This window comes from Pantherophis guttatus, chromosome 2 (genome assembly GCF_059756535.1).
Source record: "Pantherophis guttatus breed Tessera chromosome 2, ASM5975653v1, whole genome shotgun sequence".
Taxonomy (NCBI): domain Eukaryota; kingdom Metazoa; phylum Chordata; class Lepidosauria; order Squamata; family Colubridae; genus Pantherophis; species Pantherophis guttatus.
In genome coordinates, this window is record NC_142064.1 from 103,978,514 (window position 1) to 103,993,941 (window position 15,428).

Consider the following 15,428-nt stretch of genomic DNA (forward strand, 5'->3'; position numbering starts at 1 on the left):
ATATTACTTAACATTATATTTTGTATAGTTTATTCAGTATATAGAGCCGAGGTGGCGCAGTGGTTAGAGTGTAGTACTGCAGGCTACTTCAGCTGACTGCTAGCTGCAGTTCAGCAGTTCAAATCTTACCAGCTCAAGGTTGACTCAGCCGTCCATCCTTCCAAGGTGGATAAATTGAAGACCCAAATTATTGGGGGCAATATGCTGACTCTGTAAATCGCTTAGAGTGGCCTGTAAAAGCACTATGAAGCGGTATATAAATCTAAGTGCTATTGTTATATTTTGATGTAGTTATAATGGTAATGTACTTGAGTGAAACTGTAAAAAGTAGTTGATTTTGATTAGATCATAGTCCAGAAATATTTATGAACTACAATTGTTATATTTACCAGAAAGGAGTAGGGATTTTTTCTCCAAATAATAACCGGTGAATGGGGGGGGGACTCTTTTACATCCATTGAGAAACAGTCATAGCTGAAGATATAGTTGAAGGCAGTGGGTGAACAGGAGATGCAATTAAATGGCTTAAGTCTGAAAGGAACCAGGGAGGAGTCACTTCTGTTATTCCAGAGGAGTGAGCAGGTTCGTTCTTCTGTCCTCCTTTTGTTGCTTAGAAGACATTAACATAGGAAGACATTGTTCAAAACAAGTAAACGTGTGTGTGGGTGTGTGTTTATGTGTGTGTGTGTGTGTGTGTGTGTGTGTTCAAATAATGGAATTCAAAGCAGGAGAAGCCTCTGATACAATGTTGTGTGAGTTGGGGACAAGCTCTTTTGTCAACTTTTATTTGAAGGTTGTTCAGACTCTTCTGTCTGTGGAAGCTCTCAAAGTGCGACAAGGACTCCGGAAAATCCAAATCCTCCTCCTACCGGTAGTAGAGAGTTGCATGGATAGAGAAGCTCTCCATTAAAGACTTTCATCTGTATATACTGCAAGAAGCAGGAAGAAAATGGTGCTAGCACAGTGACTGAAAAAGATTAATGGTCTTCAATCTATAAACTGCTGAATTCAGTGAGGCATATTTACAGAATAATCACACAGGGTTGCTTGAGTTGGAGCCCACCACAAAGGCCAGTAGAAGGAAAAAAGAAATACCCCAAGGATACCTTCCCCTGTTTCCACCCCAGCTTGCTTAGCATAAGCAGAACTAAACAGTTCACAGAAGTAGCTCATGCATACTTATCTGAGAATAAGTGGGCCTTTGCTAGGGAATAAGCCTTCATAGGTTTATGTGTATTTCAAGCAACTTTCTGCATGTGAGTGTATACTTGTATGTGTATGCATGAGACTATTCATCTCTGCTGAGCTTCTTAGATAAAGGAGGTGCAAGAAACAACATAGGAAAAAATTGCAGTTAGGGGTACTGTAGAAAAATATTAAGTTTCGTGGGCTTACAGTATATGATGTTTATTTAGGAGCCAGAGTCAAGTAGTTTTCTTTGATAGATCTTTATTGAAGAGGAATTTAATGCTCACTAACCACATTTATTTGGGGACTGACACACATCACATGCCAATGTGTATCTACATTATCTACATTTGAAGAATAATGGAGACTTCTCCATTGTTGCATGTGATGTTTCTACCCAAGAGATTATTTGCAAAGTTTTGATAAACCACTGCCCTCTGCTTTCATTGAAGCATAGATGTGATTTGGAGATTTTATTACCAATTTGAGTCTTATAGAATATTCTAAGGCTTGTGATGGGGGTCTTAAGGGTATAATTCTAAATGCTGTTATTCAGTGAAAATCATGTTCTAGTATTACTTTGAAAATAAATATCCATTTTAAAATTGATTTCAAAAGTGTATGAACAAGACATGTGCATGTGCGTGCGCATGCACATGCGTTGAGGCCAGTGTTGACTCTTAGTGACTGCCTAGACATGTCCTTGCAGTTTTGGGGGCAAGATCCTGGAAGTGGACTGCCCTTGTCTGCTTTCCAGTGTTGAGGGAGAATGACTGGTCCAAGGTCACTCAGCTGGTTTTGTATCTAAGGCAGGACTTGAACTCACATTCTCCTAGTTTCCAGCCTGATGCCTACACCAAACTGGCTCTTTTAAGAAGACAAAGTGTGCGAAGAAAAATCAAGCCCTCCCTTCTCACATTCTTCCCTCTGTGATTCAAAATCAAAAATTAGAATAAGCTCCAGACAAACATCAAAGTGCAACAGGAAACACCAAATGTGATCAGGTGAATATTCCTTTTTATCTAATCCTAACCTGATGTCTCTTTGATCAACTAAGAAAAAGAGATTTTACTGAAAGAAACGCCTGCCTTCAATCAACAAGCACAAACCCACATTCAACAGGAAGCCTAACTACAAAGGCATCACTTCCTGTAAAACCAGCTAAGTGCATTTTCTTAGAATTCTTAGAGGGTGAGATTTTGTCTTCAAGGAACAGTAACAATACTTTCCTATATAAGACACTATTGAGAAAGATTTAAACTGCGGCCACCTCCAACAGCTGATTGTGTATGGTGCTCTTGGAATGAACATCACCTCTGATTCAAGCAACTACCTGCATTCTTTATTCCTGGTTCTGAAACAAACCTGGTAGACTTCTTTATAACAAAAGGCAATGGGAATTTTCCTTTTTTGGTGAACTTGATAGCAAAGAAGTAAAGATGGTAGGTATTTTTTGTTTTCTTTCTCTCTTCAAAACAGTTAAATACGGGCAGTGAATCAGGGAAGGAAAACAATGATTAATCCAAATGGTGAAGGCAGATTATGAAGGATAAGCACATTTTAGTGCCAATGACATTCAGAATCTTGAAGCAATGGATTTTCCTATAATAATGTGTGGCTGTGAACACTGTACCATAAGAGAGGACAAAAAACTGTGGACTGCAAGAACCAGCAGTCAGTTCCAGACCAAATAAAGGTTGTCTGCTCTCTTGAAGAGATAATCAGCAAGTACAAATTTCAGTACATACTTTTGGAATGTGATTGATTATGATTGGCTAGTCTGAGGAAAACAGCAAAGAAGACTATGGGTAAAGCAGATAGATGTGATCTGGAGATTACTGTGAAGTTTTAATGGTCAAAATGTTTATGGATTCATTCATTTAGAATCATTAGGAACTGGTCCTAACTAACTAGTGCTTAACAAATTTCAATCACAATCCTGTCCTTTGTACAGAATGAGATTTTCACAGGTCTGATCTCCAATCCCAATATGCATGCATTTGGAAATACTCCATTGTTAGGCTCCTGCACTCATCTATTTATTCAGTACAAAGACTTCAGGGGCCAATGTGACAAATCTGGATTACCTTCCTGAACTCAGCAATTTGGGTTCACAGACAGTCAGCTTTCCATTTCAGAATATGCACTTTGCAGGTTTGTCAAAATCAAGATTCTAAAAATGCTAGTCCAACCTTCTATCCCCAAGCCATTTGCTTCCTTGACTGTTAGTTTAACAATGTTTCCTTAAAGCATGCCTTCATTTTCTAGAAATCCCTGAAAGATACCCATAGACAACTTTCACTCTCATGGGATATGCCTTGCTGTTGATATTCTAAGTTAGGAATTGAAAGGGTAGCTCCTTTGAGATGGTGTTTTTCCCACTGTAGAGTAAAGTAAAGTAAAAGTCTCCCTTGAGTTACTCCTGGTGACTATTTCTAGGCAACAATAAGGAAATAGTTTGTCATTACCTTCTTCCCTGCGTGCCTCAGGAAATTGTAAGAGTGGCAAGAGACTCATAACTGCAATGGTAAGTCTCATGGCCATATGAAGAGGGAAAGTTCTGAAAATGTTTTTCTCAAGCCTGCCATTAAGTGATGATAAACTTCTCCCACTCCCCCAGCAAAATGCTGCTTTCATTGCTTCTGAAATCAAAAGGTAGCTGGCAAGGCCTGTTTTTACAGCCTTGGCCCTAATCTTAAAAGAAAACAAAGCTCCAGCATAGCAATGCCTCTTCGTCCATTCACCTTTTGTTCCCTATTCTTTATGCCCTTTCTCACAAACCTGCTTCCTAATCTTTGAGTATACCTAGAACAGTGATCGCGAACCTTTTCGGCACCGAGTGCCCAAACCGGAACACGCGTGCATGTGCATGCATGCTGGAGCGCCAGAAACCCAAAAACCAGCTGGCCGGTGTGCATGCACATGCTAGCCAGCTGGTCTTTGGATTTCTGGCACGCACATGCATGCTGGCCAGCTGGTCTTCGCGTACCAGAGCACTGGAAACCCAAAAACCAGCTGGCCGGCACAGGCATACCTGTTTTTTGGCCGGTTTTGGCAGTGTTTCGGGCTGTTTTCAGGCTGTTTTTCAGGCGATTTCCAGGCCATTTTTCAGGCTGTTTTCAGGCCATTTTTTGGGCTGCTTTCAGGTTGTTGTTTTTTTGGGCCAAAAATGGCCCAAAAAACAGCCTGAAAACAGCCTGAAAACAGCCTGGAAAACGGCCCAAAAAATGGTCTGTTTTGGGGGCTCTTTTCTGGCACTCTGGTGCCTGCAAAGACCAGCTGGCTGGAGGGCATGTGTGCACCGGAAACCAGAAGAGCAGCTGGTGAAGGTGCATGTGCTCACAGAGAGAGCTATGTGTGCCACCTCTGGCACGCGTGCCATAGGTTCGCCATCACGGACCTAGAAAATAGCCCATCATTCCAGGTTTTGAGCACTACTTATTTGGTGTGCAGTTAAAACCTGCCCAAGCAAAACCTTTTTTAAAAAAAGGTTTCCAAAACCAAAAAAAAGGTTTCCAGTCAACGAGTGAAGGAGACTGAATGGTAATAGGACTGTGCACTTTTTCAACAGGGTGCTTGGCTTCACTGCAGTAACTCCTCAGACTGCTTTGTGAACCAAGAACCCTCTTGTACATATGTAAAACTAAAGCAAAGAAGCCTTTTTTTTTGTTGTTCCACCCACCTCGACTGGCATTTGAAATCATTAGAAAGAGTGTACAGTCTATGCACAGAAGCCTCATCCACCAAAGCTTCTGGTTATCTACTGAAAGCTTCGTATGTCCATTGAAAATGCCAGTGGATGTTGTGAGGTTAAAGAAGAAGCCTCATTCAGGCAAAAAATATTGTGTCATCACCTTGATTAAGAGAATCGTGTCACAACCAGACATGCCAATTTTATCTAGCAATTAAGGCACCAAGCTAGAAGCCAGGAGGATGTGAGTTCTAGTCCCACTTTATGCATGAAAGCCAGCTAGGTGACATTGGACAAGTCCTTTTTTCTTAGTGCAACTCACCTCACAGGATTGTTGTTGTGGGGAAAACAGGAGGAGGAAGGAGTAATTAAATATGTTTGCTGCCTTGAGTTATTGATAAAACTAACAAACATGGGATAAATACTGGATTTATTTTAATGTGCACCTGGGCATATTGTGTGCGGTAGCAGAAAAAAATAACAAATTAGAACCAAGATTTTGTGCTGTTGGGAAACAATGAAAGAGAACATTGAGATTGTCTCCTTTCAATTACTTAAGTAGCTGTAAATGTTTATTAATATTTTGAATTACCTAGAACAGGGATGTCAAACTCACGGCATCACGACAGCATCATGTGATGTATCGGGACTTTTTTCCCCTTCACTAAACTGGGCATGGGTATGGCCAGCGCATGACGCATCCAGCCCATGGGCTGGGAGTTTGACAGCCCTGACCTAGAAGCATTATTACTTTTTTTTAATTTGTAAGATTTATACACTGCCTTTCCGTCGTGATAAAGAAATCTCTACTACAGCATTGTGTGCCATTCCTCTCTCTCACTATAATAACACATCAAAATCTCCCCCCTCTTTTTTTTTCAAGATGGTTAGATTGTCACCTTCTGAAACTGGGGGTGTGGGGAAGCAAGTCTCTGATAAAATTCTTCAAGCAACATCTGCTCTCTTGCATTTGCTAAGCCTTTGGTTCTGTGGCCTCTTCAATCATCCATAAGAACACAGATGCCCTAGGATGCCATTCAGTGAGTGATGGCATATTGTGATAAATATACTGGTATTCGTTTTCTGACTCAACTCAAATTCTATTTCTGGTTATAGATTTCAACATGGCACTTGTGCTAATGAGATGTTCAACATCAGTGCTATGAAGCTTAGCTGCTAGGAGACGTGCCATGAGTGTTGTCACATTTCTGTCTTCATTGAATATGAAAGAAAATGGACTAAATGGCATGTCATTGTAAGAAGAACATTGATATTGTCAAGTTGAAGTGTCTCCCCATATTCTCATGACAGCTCTGCCAGATCAATGTTTGTTCCTAGCCCTGTATGGCTTTCCAACTTTACTGAAGATTGGAATGTAGTGAAAGCTTCATAATCAGGTCAGGATCAGCTTGAAAACACTGACTCAAGAACTCAACAAGAGAGTGAATCTTTTCATTTCAAATACAAACATTTATCCTGTCAGATACATACTGTTGGCATTTCTTGTTCATGTGATTTGTTGCCAGAGGAATTTTTTTCAGCCTTGCTGTTCCATCTGGCTACATAATCATTTCATCTCTGAAAGTTGAGAGCCAGAGTTTTTCAGGTCAGGATAGACTTCACCACATTCAGTTCCTTATTCAATAACAGCAGAAACCTCAGCATTCGACATAACCAGGTGCATTTATTGCACTCATGAATGTATATATGTATGCATGCATGGATGTTTTTATGCTACTTTAATCAAAGAAATCTAAGTGGCATAAAACTCCAAGAATTTATCAAGTGTAAAAAATCCATGTACTGTTTTTTTATTCAGATTTCTTCATAAAGAGATCTAGAAAATCTCAGGACACTAAAATAAAAGCACAAATAAGAAGAAAAATTATACCCAGATGATTTGAAACTCTTGGGGAGTGAAAAGCAGAGGACAATTAACTTCTGCAGTGTCAAATTCAAGTTCCTTGAATCTCAGCCATGACGTGTTCATGTGCTAAGGTCTATAAGCTGTTGAAATATGTATCAAATTTTGATTACTAAATTATTTGCAGATCAATCTAAGATGTTTGTTCAATGAGCACTACACTAGATTTTCAATAAATGGTAGAAGATTCTTCATTATCCCTCCTTTTAGATTGAAAGACAGTCTATAAACCAGACATCTTACTGATGTGCATCTGTGTTCAAGGAAGATGCCAGCATAATTAAAATATTATTTCTAATTATTCATATTGTGTGTTATTGTATTTCTCTGTGAGTCACCCAGAGTTGTCTGGAGTCAGGCAGCACTTAAATTGAATACATTAAATTGAATGATTAGATATTGTGGCCTAACTGCCTTGCTGCAGGCATTTTCAACTGCAGACAACATTCTTTTTCTTCCATAGTTATGGGATTCACTAAAAAAAATTGTTTCTCATCACCAGATTTTGTTATGATTTTCACTACTACATACAATTCTGATTCGATTCACTCTTCCATCACTCTTCAGGCGAATATCAATGTTTTTTCAGTCAATTTCTTGATTAGACAGCTTTTGCTACTTTCTGAATGCTTTGCAGAAGTTCTGTATAATCATTTGGAGACAAATACTAAAAGACCATTTCAGTCCTATGTATCAATTCTGCTTTATTTAAGGAAAAACAGCCAGCCAACTTGCTCTCAACTACTTTTGCAGAAAATAAGTTTGCACATACAGTCTATTTTTCAGTATTCCCCATATCTGTAAAAGGAAGGGAGTAATTTTCCTCAGTAAGTTTTTATAGGCCTTGGATAAGCCTGGAAACCTGTGCTGACTCTACATGTGTCAAAGTTGACAACTGGAGCCTTTAATGCTTTTACTGTGCTAAGATTGTTCCAAATGTTTCTGAAATGTTCTCATTTCTTGTAAACAGTACAACCTTTTGTCATAAATGGCATTTGAATATTCTTTGCAAACAGTAAAAGTAGTTTATCATGAAACATGTACCTAATGTAGACAAAAGTCTATGGAGATTCTCAGTCATCCAGGTCATGGTTGTCCCAAAGGTGCTTTTTCTAGGAGGCAACTGGACTTTCTTGTTTGTTTGTTTGTTTGTTTGTTTTTGTTTGAAAATGTTTTGCTTTTCATCCAAGAAGCTTCTTCAGCTCTGACTGGATGGTGGGGAATGGAAGACGTGTCGCTTCTTGGATGAGAAGTTAAATGTTTTCAAAGAAAAAAAGCAAGAAAACCCAGTTGCCTCCTGAAAAAACACCTTTGGGACAATTTAGCCAAAAGTTCAAACATATGTCCAGGTTTTGATGGGAAGTTGGGTTTTTGCACTGTTGTAAACTGATTTGACCAGTACCTCCAGCCATAGTGAAAGCTTCCTCAAATTGCCTCCTGATTGTTGGCAAAGTCATATGAGGGCTGCACATGATGCTTTATTAATATCAACAGCTACAGGTGAGAGTTTATCATCAGCTGCTTCTGCTTCTGCTGTGGATGATGAAACAATAGGCAGTAAAGTGTTGAGGAATTAAAAGAGTGCATAAATCAAGAGATTGTTGTTAAATTTTAAGCTTTTCAAGGTTGAAAATTGAAAGCTTTCTTTGGAGCTCCCGTTAAGTGTTGTAGCCAAATTAGCAGAGGTGAGAATTACAGGAGTGATTTTTGCTTGCTCCCCAACCAGCATCTGTCACAGCAGGTGGCAGCACCAAGCTAACCATGGCTGATTGCAGAAAAGGCTGAGTCACTCAGACATGGTTAGTACTTTGACAGATATCACTGGGAAATCCCAGGGCTGTAGGTTAAACAAAGAAGTCGCAAAAATCTTCTGGAAGAAGGCAGTGTCTATGGAGTCACTATGATTCAACCCAATTTGAGGTAGTCTATTTGTCTTTTTAACCAAAGCACAGTATGTCAAGGTAGATTTGCAAGGCTGACTAATTTGTTGAATTTATATTCTGCATTTCTTCCAGGAGCTCAAATTAGTGAATGAAACACTCCCTTCTCTTCTTTTTCCTCACAGTAACAACACTGTGAAGTAGTTGGGCTGGGAATGAGTGATTAGCCAAAATCACAGTCCAATAATTTTCCATGGGTGGATGTCCCTGCTCCTACTTCAGACATTAACCATTGTACACATTGGCTCTTATTGGGGTTGGGGTTTTTTTGGAGGGGGGAACAAATGTTTTGCACAGAGTTCAAATTAAACAATGAACAAAAAAAGGCATTATTTCAAGGTAGGCACTCATTCTATCTGCAGATTCAGCTTGTAGTAAGAGCAGAAAGTTCTCTTTCAAGAAACATCAACTGTTTAGATTTTAGGTAGGTACAAATTAGGTACCATAACATGACCTGTCTTCCAGCTTTCTTTGTTGAAATATTATTTGATGGGCAAGGTATGTGTTCCTGGGTATTTGTGGACAGATCATACTAAATCTAGTTTCTAGCTGCCTTGTACTCCTAGAGGACAGTGATCAGTTCCATTTCTTCAAGCAAGTAGACCTTAATGGATCCTCTGCATAGTCTATCATTGTTGTCTTAGTCTGTAATGGTATGTGGGAATAACCTTGGCAGATAGTGCAAGAAAACACACCCAAGGAATAATTGGATAAAAGGCAGCTTAACCCACAGCAGGAATGTTGGTAGGGCAAGATGCTCAGAAGAGACCCTCCCCTGTTTCTTGGGCTTTAAAGGGGACAGGGGAGAAATATGCTTTCAGACTTGCAAGATTCTATTTATGTAACCTTACCACAAAGTAGAATTAGTTCATCTGGCTGTGCTTCATGTCTGGACTACGACAAGGCCTGACAATAACTAAGGCTGTTACCTTCTTTGGTACAATCTTAATTGGGGGCTGAGGACTTCCTCTGCCACTACTAAACACTCATGTCTCCCCAATGTGCTCTCAAGCACATTGTCTCACATTCTGTAATGCAATACTTATCCACTCAAAATAGAGAGACAAGTAGCAAATAAGAGAATATTTGCAGAAGGAGAGGTAAACATTTGGGAGGAAGTGGAAGAAGAAATGAGAGTAGCATGTCCAGAGAGTAACAGAGGACTAGATCAGTTAAATAAAAGGATTAATAATATATGGATTGGGGAACTCTAAGGAGAATCCAAAACAAGAACAAACACTTGAACACGATGTGCCCAAAATGAGCTACTGAACAATCTCTACATCTCATAAATTCTCTATAAACAAAGAAGTTTTCCACAGTGAACAAAGGGCAATGATAAAAATCTCCTTCCAATGAACTTGGAACTTGGTTGCTTGTCTGAGGAAACCATTTCACTTTTTCATAGGTCTGAGTGGTTTCTTACATTCCTGATTCCATGGTATTTATCAGTCAGAATGGCAATTTAAATGAATTGCATCCAAATGAGAAATTAGGCATCATTGTTCTTTAATTTAGTGAAAGGAATATGCATCCATCTGCTGTTTGTTTACCACATATTCATAATAAAATGATTTCAGGATCTGGTATACAGGTAATTCTCAGTTAACAACCCCTGGTTCAGCAACCAATGCAATGGCACTGAACAAGTGATACCTACAATTAGTCTCCAAAGTTCTGGCTATCCCAGCATTCTCACAGTCATGTATTCATGATTTTGGTGCTTGGCAATTGGTTCACACTTACAATGGTTGCAATGTCCTGCAGTCATGTGATTGCCATTTGTGAAGTTCCCTGACAGCTTCTGAAAACCAAAGTCAATGGGAAAGTCAGCAGGGAAGATTGCACATCACTCAGATAAGTCTCCTACACACAGCAGCAGTCACCCTGAGCCTTGCTGTGCTTATACTGCATCATGCCAGACCCTTGTATGGCTCCCTTGCATAACAGCCATCCCAAGCCTCTCTGTGGTTCTGCTGCACCATACACTCTCAAATTCTCCCCACTCGACGGTAGCTACCATATGTCTTCTTTTTAAAAAACATCCAGTGGTGGAGTGCCCACGATTTCTGGAGGCAAGCTGTTCCACTGGTTAATTGTCTTCACTGTTAGGAAGTTTCTCCTTAATTCCAGATTGGTTCTCTCTTTGATTAGTTTCCAACCATTGTTTCTTGTCCTGCCCTCTGGTGCTTTGGAGAATAATTTGACCCCCTCTTCTTTATGGCAGCCCCTCAAATACTGGAATACTGCTATCATGTCACCCCAAATCCTTCTTTTCTTTAGATTAGCCAAATCCAAAAACTGCAGCCATTCTTCATATGTTTTAGTCTCCAGGCCTTTGATCATCTTAGTTGCTCTTCTCTTTCCAAAGTTTCAACATCTTTTTTGTAGTTCCAAAATTGGTTGCAGTATTCCAGGTATGGTCTTACTAGAGTTTTATAAAGCGGTAATAATACTTCATGTTATCTTGATTCTGTGCCTCTGTTTATAGAATTGTATTAGCTTTTTGGCTGCTGCTGCACACTGCTGACTCATGTTTAAGTGATCATCCACTAAGACTCCAAGGTCCTTCTCACAGTTTCTGTTTTTGAGTCAGGTTTCTGTATACTAATTTGTATACCTTTGATTTTCCCTGTTTAAATGTAAAACTTTGCTTTTCTCCACATTAAAATTCATTTTGTTGGATAGGGCCCATTGTTCAAGTTTGTCAAGCTCTTTTTGGATCCTCAGTTTGTCTTCTGGGGTGTTGATGATTCCTGCCAGTTTAGTGTCATCTGAAAATTTGATGAGTTCCCCTTCTATTCACTCATCTAAATCGTTTATGAAAATATTGAAGGGTACTGTGCCTAAGACAGAGCCTTGTGGTACCCACTACTTACTTCTCTCCATGTGGATGTAGACCCATTAAGGACTACTCATTGGGTATGGTTTGCCAGCCAGTTACGAATCCATCTGATGGTGATGCCATCTATCCCACTTTTTTCTAGTTTACCAAGAAGTAGGTTGTGGTCTACTTTATCAAATGCTTTGCTGAAGTCTAAGTATATTATGTCCAGAAATTGCCAGAGCCTTTTCTGAAGGCCAAAAAGACAGACAACATCCATATCTCAAGGGAACACTGTTTCATAAGGCAGTTTCCATGACACAAGAAACTCCACCTGGAAACATAGCTTCACTGAGAGGACTCAGAGTTTGGGTCATGGTAAATAGGGATACAGGGCCAATTCAAGGGAGAAGAAATAATTTAATCTGCCTTACTGATATCAATTTAACAAATTTTCCAGGCTTGATTCTGAACTCAGCTTTCCTCTTCTCATATCACTTGGAAATCTGATCAGTGATTCATGCTCATTAAAGCAAACAAACAAATCTAATGAACTTTCAGAACAATCCAATTCTCAGATAATGCAGAGCAGAATCCTAGAACAGTGTCCTCCAACCTTTTGTGTACCAGGGACTGGTTCCATGGAGAAAGGTTTTTCCGTGGACCTGTGGGACGTGTGGTATTGCATGCTGCCTGCATCCTGTGGATGAGGCTTTGCTTATTTGCACATGCCGCAAACAAGTGCCGATCCATGGACCGGGGTTGTGGACCCCTGCCCTAGAATCATAGAGATAAAAAAAGACCAATTAGGCTTTCAAGTCCGATTTCTAGCTCAGTTCATAAATACAAATACTGTCAACTGTCCAATTAGCAAATCCCATTGCCCCATACCACTCCAGATAATTCCGTGCCTGGTTCAGGAAGTAGGCTAGTTTCTCCAGCCACCTGTCAAACATGGCTCTTAGAGGCAGGGGCTCCTCCCCCCTGGGGGGCTGCTTGAGCCTGGGTTCCTGCCACTGCAGGGATTCCCTGGGCTTGCCCCACAGCCATGGGAGGGGGGAAATGACAGTCCTGCTGGGGGAACCCCAACTCCTTGTATGGCATGCTGTTAGAATTTCCACTCCCTTGGCTCTTCCCATTCTGCAGTTCTCCCGGACTTCCATTTGCTTCCTCGAGTCATGGCAACTCCAGATGGAACCAAGGTAAACTCCAATTTGGCTGCTTTCCCTGCATGCACCAGTGGCTGCTTTGTCTTCTCTGCTCTAACTTTGGATTAGGTTACCACCGTCTGCACCCGGGCATCCCCTTGAGTAACTACAAATGCCTCCCGAGGAGGGAGCGATCCAGGCTTCACTGTGGCATCAGTTTTTTGCTCCATTCCGGACATCGTTATGTCACCGCTTAATGTCAACTGTCCAATTAGCGACCCCAAAATAACAAAACACTCACAGGAGAATTGAATTCCCAAAAGCAAAACTTTATTGGATACACCATGTTGGTACTGAAGAAACAAAACGAGCTCTGGCTTCGCGCACAAATGCTTGCCCTGTTAAACAATATTTTCTCCTCCTCCCCACCCCTGATTGATTACATTGTCCAGTTATGAGATAGTCTTTTGTTATGAGAACGGTGACCTTGCTGGCTCCATACTCTCATGATCTCTGCAAACATTCTCCACATTCCATTTCCATCCTCCCAGTTCATTGGGAAGTTGAAAAGCATTAAGTTTCAAAGAAGCAAAACTGTTCAATCTTGACAAATACAGTCAAACATATCTGAGAGACTGATATCTAGCCACTCCAAAGAGTCTACATTTGCCTCAGTAATTTGTTCTATTATTTTTCAAATGGTTACGAGGAAGCTTTTCCCTAAAATTTAGGGAGAAACTGCCTTCTTGTAACAAATCATTATTTGTCCTGCATTCTAAAGCAAGAGAGTATATTTTTTTTCTGTGTGACATGATTTTGAGTATTTCTACAATACTTGATGAGCCTAGGAATAAACCTTGTGGTACTCTTCACTCATTTGATGAGAACCCACTGAGGAAAGGTCTTTCAGGGCAGCTTTCAAGCCAGCTGTGGTTCCACCAAAGAGCCCTGCCATTCAGCTCTTACTTACGATAAGCTCTGTGTAATGAATTTTTTATCAAGATAGGAAAATCAAGAAATTAGGGATAGAGCCAATCTTTTTTTTACCAGACTTTTGCTCAAATAATAGGATTAGTCTTTTCTTTCCTCTCCCCTGTACCTTACCCAGATCTGACATGAAAATCTAAATCCCTCCAGAGTAAAACTAGGGTGGGAGAATATCCATTGTGCTGTGAAATCTTCCATCAATGGATGGAGATACTTGAATACAAATCTGTAACTTTAGATTATTTTAAAAATTAGTTCTTCTCTGCCCGTGACATCTCAAACATTTCTGAAGCAATTTATCACTATAAATCTATAATAAAATAATCTATTAAATAGACATGCCAGAAAGAATTCATGGCTGGAGGAAACTGTTGTTAAAAATGGCTTTTAAAATGATGCCTGAAATGTGGCCTGTCATACCAAACTAGGGAGAAGGGACAGGTACTACTAAGAAACTTTTCTCCTTTTTCTTTATCATGTAAAATGATTTCGCCTACTTTTTTGTATTGTCTAATTTTGTACTATCACACTAATTTTATTTTTCACTAATTATTGACCAATGGGAAAATATTTAGGCTTTTTTCCAGAAATTATTCCTTCAGCTAAAGCTGTTATAAAGGTCTTCTATTTCAATTTCTTTAACTTTAACATTTTAAGGGGAAATTTTTAATTCCCATCGGTAAATAATTCCTTTGTTGTAAATTTTACATAAATATATTATTACTGTATTTTTATTGATTAGACATTCCCATTTATACTTCAAACTTAACATTCTGTCATTTTAAAAAATATAAATTACAAGTTACATTGATGCTAATTGATGCCTTTTTAAAAAATATATATTATATCCAGCTACTGTGGCTTGTGCATAGCTAAATTAGTAAGTGATGATGGCTTCTCTATCTGTATATATGTAAGGGCATATAGTGAGAAACAGAAATCCATGTTGCATTCTCAAGTTTTGTTCTAGTAGCAAAAGGAAAGGAATGGAAAAGTTACAACAAGAAAAGGCACTGCCTACCTTGCAAAAGGTAATCCAAGGAAACCCAAACTGGATTAGCTTGAAAATTCAGCATTTGTGCCTATCCTACCACTCATGTTCCCCGGCATAGAGACTAGTAATACATTACTACCATCATTAATAGCTACTAACTTCTGTGAATTTACACCTGTGGCCATCATGAAATTATTAATTATGTTGTTCAAGCACCTGCTATTTGACCATATTTAAATAAGAATTTCTGTATTCCCATATTGGCAAATATAAGCACTTCTAGTATGGCTTCTAAGTGGGTCTAAATGCTTATATGTGCCTTGACTTTTGCCAATTGCCTGGAGGAGTCTCTACAGTTTTCTTGGTGATATTTTTGGAATTAATTTACCCTTGCCTCCTTCCCAGGACTGAAAGAAAGTGACTACCTCAAAGTCACTCAGCTAGCTTTATATCTAAAGGAAGACCAGAACTGCTGGCTTTGCAATTTCTAGCTGGTACTTTAGCCATTACACCAAATTGGCTTCCTAATGCTTATAAACACCACAAAGTGGTAAAAGAGTGAATTTATGAACCGAATAGCTTTTTTATTTTACTTTTTCTTTTTGTTGCTATTTATATTTATGTTTTTTTTTCTTAACATGTACAAATAATAATGAGTAGTAATAGAACAGAGATCTTAAAAGTAAGTATTAAGGTTAAGAAAAGGTCACTTTTATATAATAATCTATTTTG

General features: G+C 39.3%; 1 long non-coding RNA gene across 2 annotated transcripts in view; it reads right to left on the reverse strand.

Annotated features, from left to right (window-relative positions):
* The window catches only part of LOC132711434 (uncharacterized), a 140,432-nt gene that overhangs the window by 43,315 nt on the left and 81,689 nt on the right, over positions 1-15,428 (reverse strand). The window lies entirely within an intron of this gene.